This window comes from Apus apus, chromosome 13 (assembly GCF_020740795.1).
Source record: "Apus apus isolate bApuApu2 chromosome 13, bApuApu2.pri.cur, whole genome shotgun sequence".
In the NCBI taxonomy this organism is placed as follows: domain Eukaryota; kingdom Metazoa; phylum Chordata; class Aves; order Apodiformes; family Apodidae; genus Apus; species Apus apus.
Window position 1 is genome coordinate 17,179,409 of NC_067294.1, and position 6,666 is coordinate 17,186,074.

Genomic DNA, 6,666 nt, shown 5'->3' on the forward strand with positions numbered 1-6,666 from the left:
AGCAAACAGCCAGAGGAGAGGAGGTGGCACCTGAACCTGTGTTGGTGTTTCAGCAGTGGAGCCAGCAGCAGTGAACATCTTGTCTGGTCCCCCAGTGGAGCTGGGTGAGAGAAGAGGTGACACAGGAGAGGTGACAACAGCACATCAGCCACCCCTTGCAGTTGGCTGAACATCTCGAGGTGTTGGCACTGGTGAAGAAACATGTACATCTCTGGGCAGAGCCTGCACGATAGCAGGGATGGGGAGACCTGAGGTCATCTTCCTTGTGGCCATCTTCGTGGTCCACATTGCTGTCTGCTGTCCCTGTGCCAAGGGAATCTCTGCTGGAGGACCTGGGGACTCGGGTGGTTTCAGTGTTGGAAGCAGCAGTGCCTGTCCCAGCTGAGGAGGGGGTGGTGGTGGGGTTGGTGTAGAAAACCATGGTGGGATGGATGTTGATGTGGCTTGGTCACACCAGGCAGAAGCTCACTGAGGTGGCACCAAGGGAGCAGATGGAGATGTGGAATGTCCTGCACCCCATAAGGCTTATGATGGTAGCAGACTCTGTTGACCTGCTCAGCCCTGGGAGTCTTTCTGCTGCTGGAGGCACCAGGCATCTCTTTGGACAAGAAGCTGGTCTCAGTTTCTCCTCACTCAGCGGAAGCTGGACATCAAAACCTGTTGGTGTGTGGGCTCAGACAGCCCCTGGGGTAGGAGAGCAGCCTCTGGGATCACCCTCAAGCATTCCTTCTGCTGAATTGCCCCAGAACTCAAAATGTGATTCCCATCTCTTCCCTCCCCAGAACAGAAAGGCCAGATCCGTGTCTGTCCTGAGCTGCAGCCCAGCACAGATCCCTCTGTTGGACAGGATATGGGGTCTTTTACCTGTTCCTCTGGGCACTGGAGCTGCTTCTGGCAGGGCAGATGCTCCAGTGTCCTTCCTCCCACTAAGCTAAGGAGTGAGTGGACATGCTGGAAAAGTTTGGTCTTCACAATACATGTAATTTATAGTCCTTTTTTTTTTTTTTTCTTTTTTTTTGCAGGGTTGTTTTCTGTTTTGGTATTTTCCCCCTTTTGTTTTCCAGAGGTGACAGAGCAGTATCAGCTTTCCCAGGCCTGTGTTACAGGAGATAAGGTCCAACATTTCACTTGAAAACCACCCAGAGTCCCACCTCCCTTCACACATCAACACAGGGCTAATTTTTTTTAATTGATAGCTCCCTAATTAGCAGCAGGGACACCCCTTCAAAGGGTGGCTGGAGGTTGTGGTGAGGCCTCACCCCGTCCAGCCATCCCAGGAGCTGCATTGTGCCACCCCAGCCTGGTCACCTCACATCTGGGGGACACCAGCTGTGACCAAGATGGTGTCACCTGGATTTCGTGGTTGTGTCACTTCAGATCAGGGAGCAGCTTGGATCGAGACAAAGGCTTTCATCAGAGGAACAGGAGCTTTCACAGCAGCTCCTGCTGAAGGACAACCGCAGCAGGGAAACATTGTGTTTGCAAAGAAAAGATTAAAAACGTCTAAATATTAATAAAGACAAAGATAAAATGGGTAATTATTGCCAGAACTCGTTGATCTGCAGGCGCTGGGGGCTGGTGCAGGCCTGATGTGTGTTGTGGCCCAGATCTATCACTTCCACCCTGCAGGAGCTGGGAAAGCCCATCCTCGCAAAGCGCTGTTGTCGCTGTTCAGGTGCTTCAGGCTGCCAAGCAAAAAGCAAACACAAGTGGCAGGGAAAGGTGGTGCTGGGGGAGCTTCAAGTCCCCCCCACCTGCCCTGAGCCCTGATGCCTCCAGCCCAGGAGCTGAGAGTGGCCCCTTCTCCTGTGTGACCTTTTCTGGAAAGAGCTAGGACTGAAGTTCTGGCCCTCAGGATTTGTTCCATGTGTTTAGTTTGCAAACAGGTGTTTAGATATAGGGAGAGGGACTTTTTAGCATGCAGGGAAGCTGGGGAGGGGCTTGGGACAAGGGCAGGGAGTGAGAGGACAAGGGAGAATGGATTAAAACTGGAAGAGGAGAGATTGAGGTGAGACATGAGGAGGAAATTCTTTGCTGTGAGGGTGGTGAGACCCTGGCCCAGGTTGCCCAGGGAAGCTGTGGCTGCCCCATCCCTGGCAGTGTTGAAGGGCAGGTTGGATGGGGCTTGGAGCAGCCTGGGCTGCTGGGAGGTGTCCCTGCCCATGCAAGGGGTTAGGACTGGATGATCTTGAAGGTGCCTTCCAACCCAAACCATGCTATGATTTTATGACAAAAGAGAAGTTAAAATTTGCTGTAAGATTCATAACAACAAACTGGAGCCTGGGAACAAGTGACAATCTTGTCCCAGCTTTCTCCTCCAGGAGGACCCCAAGGCTTATATGCCAACACAGCTTTTTCCTACACAATAAAACGTCATTTCTTTGCAGAGTCCCCAGCTCTGCTGCTGCCTGCTCCTTGGGTTGCTCTTTGTAGCACTAGACTTTGTAAAATCCAGCCGGGGTCTCGGGTGGCAGCAGCTGCTCATGCAAATTACCCCGACATGATTATTCTCTATTCAAAATCAGAGCTTGTTCCAATTTATTTCACTTCTGACTTTCTCCCCCTTCTTAACAATAATCTTTTTATGAACACAGAGCAACAATAACTCCTTATCTCTCTCCTCTGAGCAGGGGAGCTCCTGGAGCACAGCAAGCAGGAGCTGGCAGGGACTTTGTGGTTAGTGGTTTTTCCTCAGAGCCTGATTGCTGCCTTGGGAAGCCTTTAGAACTTCCTGCACCACCTGTTAACTCTGTCCTGATTAGGGATCGCTTGCAGTTCCTTTAATTGCCCTCCTAATTAGGGTGTTCACCTGCTGCTGAATAGGCTGAGAGAGTTGGGGTGTTCAGCCTGGAGGAGAGAAGGTTCTGGGAGACTTTAGAGCACCTTCCAGTGCCTGAAGGGGCTCCAGGAAAGCTGGGGAGGGGCTTGGGACAAGGGCAGGGAGGGAGAGGACAAGGGGGAATGGATGAAAACTGGAAGAGGGAGATTGAGGTGAGACATGAGGAGGAAATTCTTTGGTGTGAGGGTGGTGAGAGCCTGGCCCAGGTTGCCCAGGGAAGCTGTGGCTGCCCCATCCCTGGCAGTGTTGAAGGGCAGGTTGGATGGGGCTTGGAGCAACCTGGGCTGGTGGGAGGTGTCCCTGCCCATGCAGGGGGGTGGGACTGGATGATCTTGAAGGTGCCTTCCAACCCAAACCAGCCTGGGGTTCCAAAGTGCTTGCGGGGTTTGGGGCTGGGGAGAGCCCGGGGACAGCGCGGAGCAGCAGTGGGCTCTGCTGGTGGAGGCGGCCAACTGCAGGCAGGGGGCAGGCAGGGGGGTGCAGGCAGGGGGGCAGGCAGGAGGGGTAGCTAGGGGGGCAGGCAGGGGATGCAGCTATGGGGTGCAGGCAGGGGGTGCAGGCAGGGGGTGCAGGCAGGGGGTGCAGGCAGGGGGTGCAGGCAGGAGGGGCAGGCAGGAGGGGTAGCTATGGGTGCAGGCAGGGGGTGCAGCTATGGGGGGCAGGCAGGAGGGGCAGGCAGCAAGCCGGGGGGGTGATTTCTGCCTCTCCCCAGCATCGGTGTGTCTGGGGTCCCGGCTCCCAGGCAGGCACCGCTGGGGCCGGTGCGAGGGGACACGCTGAGGTCGTCGCTGTCATTTTTTATTGTTTCCCCCCCCTCTTTTTGGAGCTGTTTTTTAGGCAGCTCGGAACAAGGCTCGGCACAAAACGATGCGGCAGGAACTTGCAGCTGGAAGTGGAGGACAAACTTCCCCCTCCCCCCCTCCCCCTCTGGATGGTCGCCCACGGTTGCCTCTAGGGCACGCGTGGTCCTGGGGGCCGTGGGGCTGGAGGTAACGCGGTGGGGCTGGATGCACTGGGAATCTCGGGTGCAGCTCCTCACCCCTGGGGGGTTGGGATGTCCCCTGTGTCCCCGTCTTGCCCCGGAGCCTGGGGAGCAGCTGAGCTTCAGCAGAGCCGCGTTTTCCCACCCCTCGATGGCATTTACACCTGCTTGGGGCATTACCAGCCTCACCAGGAGCTGAAGAGCAACCGCTGCAATAATTGAACAGAACGGCTGCTCTTCCTGAGCTTTCAATGAAAGGTTTTAGGTGCAGCCAAACTCTTGGGGGGTTAGGGGGGGTGGGAATGTTATGTTCTTAGACACGACCGTGTCTAGGGAGGTCTGGAAGCACCTGCGTGCTGGAAACCTGCCCGTGTGTGAGCAGGAAACGGGAGGAGACGTGGCTGGTTTTTAGCACCAGATCTTGCTTCACTCGTCTGTGCTCCTGGCAGCTCTCAGCTCGAAGCCCCTTCTGCCCAGTTTTCTCTCTCGGTTTCCCTCTGCCCACCTTCCCGAGGTGCAGCTGGTGTGCCCTGCTGGTCAGGGATGCTTTTGCAGTGTCCCTCAGCCGTCCCTGCTGCTGTCCTGACAGCACAGGGTCACAGCTCTGGTCTGCAGGGATTTATAACGAAAGCATTAGATCCTCCAGCTCCTTTTCTCCTGGGCTGCCTGGGTTTGTCACCAGGGCTGGTACCCACACAGCTGGAGGGAGGGATGGTTCTTGGGATGGGGGGTCCTCTGCTCAGGGACTGTGACTTTTCCCAGTGCCTTTCCCTGCAGGGACTGAGCAAACTGGGGCTCAAAATGGGGAGAAAAAGAAGCTATTTGGGGCTGCAGCAGCCTCCAGGAGCATCCTCTCTTCAGCCAGTCAGGTGGGGGCACTGGTGGGTGCTGGCGTTGCTGGGAAAATGAATCTGGCACAGCAGGGGTGGGATAAACATGGAGCACTTGGTGGGGTGGACTTGTTCTGCAGATGGCTTGGGAGGTGATGGGGAAGGACACGTCTTTGCAGGGCTCTTTGGGGAACCTCCCTCCCCCCAGTTCTCAGGCACAACATTTATTTCCCTTCCTTGGTGATATTTCCATGTGGTTCTTCTGTTCCTCTCCACCCCTGAAAAGAAGAGGCAAAAAACCACCCAAACACAAGAGGAGGTGGAAGGATGAGACTCTCCCCAGAAGGAGGCAGCTTTCCCACCTGGAAGCAGGGCGTGGGCTGGGAGACATCTGCTTCTTCTCCATCCATAGCTCCATGGGCAGCTGGGGAGCAGGGCACCAGGGCACCAGGATGCTCCAGGAGAGCATCCCTCCAGGAGTGCCCACGGGCTGCATTTCCTCGGCTGAAGAGGAAACCAGAGCACAAAGCAGGGAAATGACTTGGCAAAGGTCACCTGGAGCGGGGATGAGCCCAGGAACAGCACCAGCCCCTCTGCCCTGTCCCTTCCTCCTGGTTTGCCAGAGTGGTGGCCCCCAGCTCCCCAGGTGGGGTGGTGGGTCAGCACTGGGGGGGGTTTTGCTTTTCCTGTTCATTGTGGCATTAACATTTATAGTAAAGAGAAGTGCTGAGTGCAGGGAGGCAGGTGGTGGGAAAACCTGAGCTGTGAGGGGAGCAGGGAAGGGTGGGAAGAAGATGGGGGCACGGGGGTGCCCAGCAAGGCTGGAGAAGCAGGAGGTGGGGGGCAGGGTGGGCATGGGACACCAGTAGGGCTGCTGGGGGCTGCCTGAGGGATGTGGGGGTCATGGCAAAAGTGATGTGGCTGATGGGACTCAATCCCCACCATCAGGGTGCTCTGCTCTCAGAAATGGCCAAGAAAACTTCTGCAGTGACCTTCTCTGTCCCCAGCGCCTTCACTCACCTCGAGAGCCAAAGTGCAGCCCAGCCTGGGCTGACAGAAGGTAAAGGAGGGATTTGGGTGGTGCAAAACCGGTGCTGGGCGAGGAGTGATGTTGGGGAAGTCAAAGCCCTGCTGAGCTGGGGATGGAGCACGTGCCAAGATGGGAAGAGGAGGCCAGGATGGATGGGCGGCGGGGATGGGGACAGCAGGACACAGCTGGCATCTGCTGGAGCCTCCTTTCTTCCCCTGCACCCACCCGCCTCTGTTTGACGTGGCAGCTCTCCCAGTGATTCACGAGCTTGTTGTGGTGTGTCCAGATGGAAAAAAAAACAAACAAAAAGGAGCAGTGACAGAATCCCAAGCTGTGAGCTGGGAAACGTGACTCGGGTGCTTTGCCCTCCAGCCCGGCAGCAAGAGGCAGAGCCAAGGGCTGGGGATTGGTGCTGGGTTTGGGCAACCGTGAGGCTAGGTCAGAAACCCAAGAGTGTGGGGCAATGGGAGGGCAGGAACCCACCACCACTGTTGCTGGCCCTTGCAGACACCTCCCTGAGGGACACCAGGCTCTGCAGGGGGGTCGGGGCTGTGGGCAGGAGCGGCACCTTCTGTAGAACATGTTGTCCCAGTAGGCAGCAGTGATGGTCCCCTCAGGTTTGGAAGCCCAGGGCACCTCCACAACCCCTCTCCCAGCTGGGAAATGTGTTGCCCCCACCCCCCCCCAAGCCCCTGTCCCGCCCAGCCATTGTACCAGCCCAGTCCTCCCTTTTCCTGTAGGTGGGGTTTCCATAGGAAACACGGCTGGTCCACCTCCTGGCCCGGCCGGACGCGGGTCCCGGCTGCAGCCGCGGTGGTGGCCGTTCCCTCTGCTCCGGGCTGGGAACTTCAGCCCCGGGGAGCTGCTGGCTCTGCCGGGCCCCCCCTGGTGATGGCAGGACAGGGAACAACCGCCGGGCTGGCTGGTGGTATCTCCTCCTTTCCAACCTGTGGCTGGTGCCTACGGGCCGTGGCGACGGGAGAGG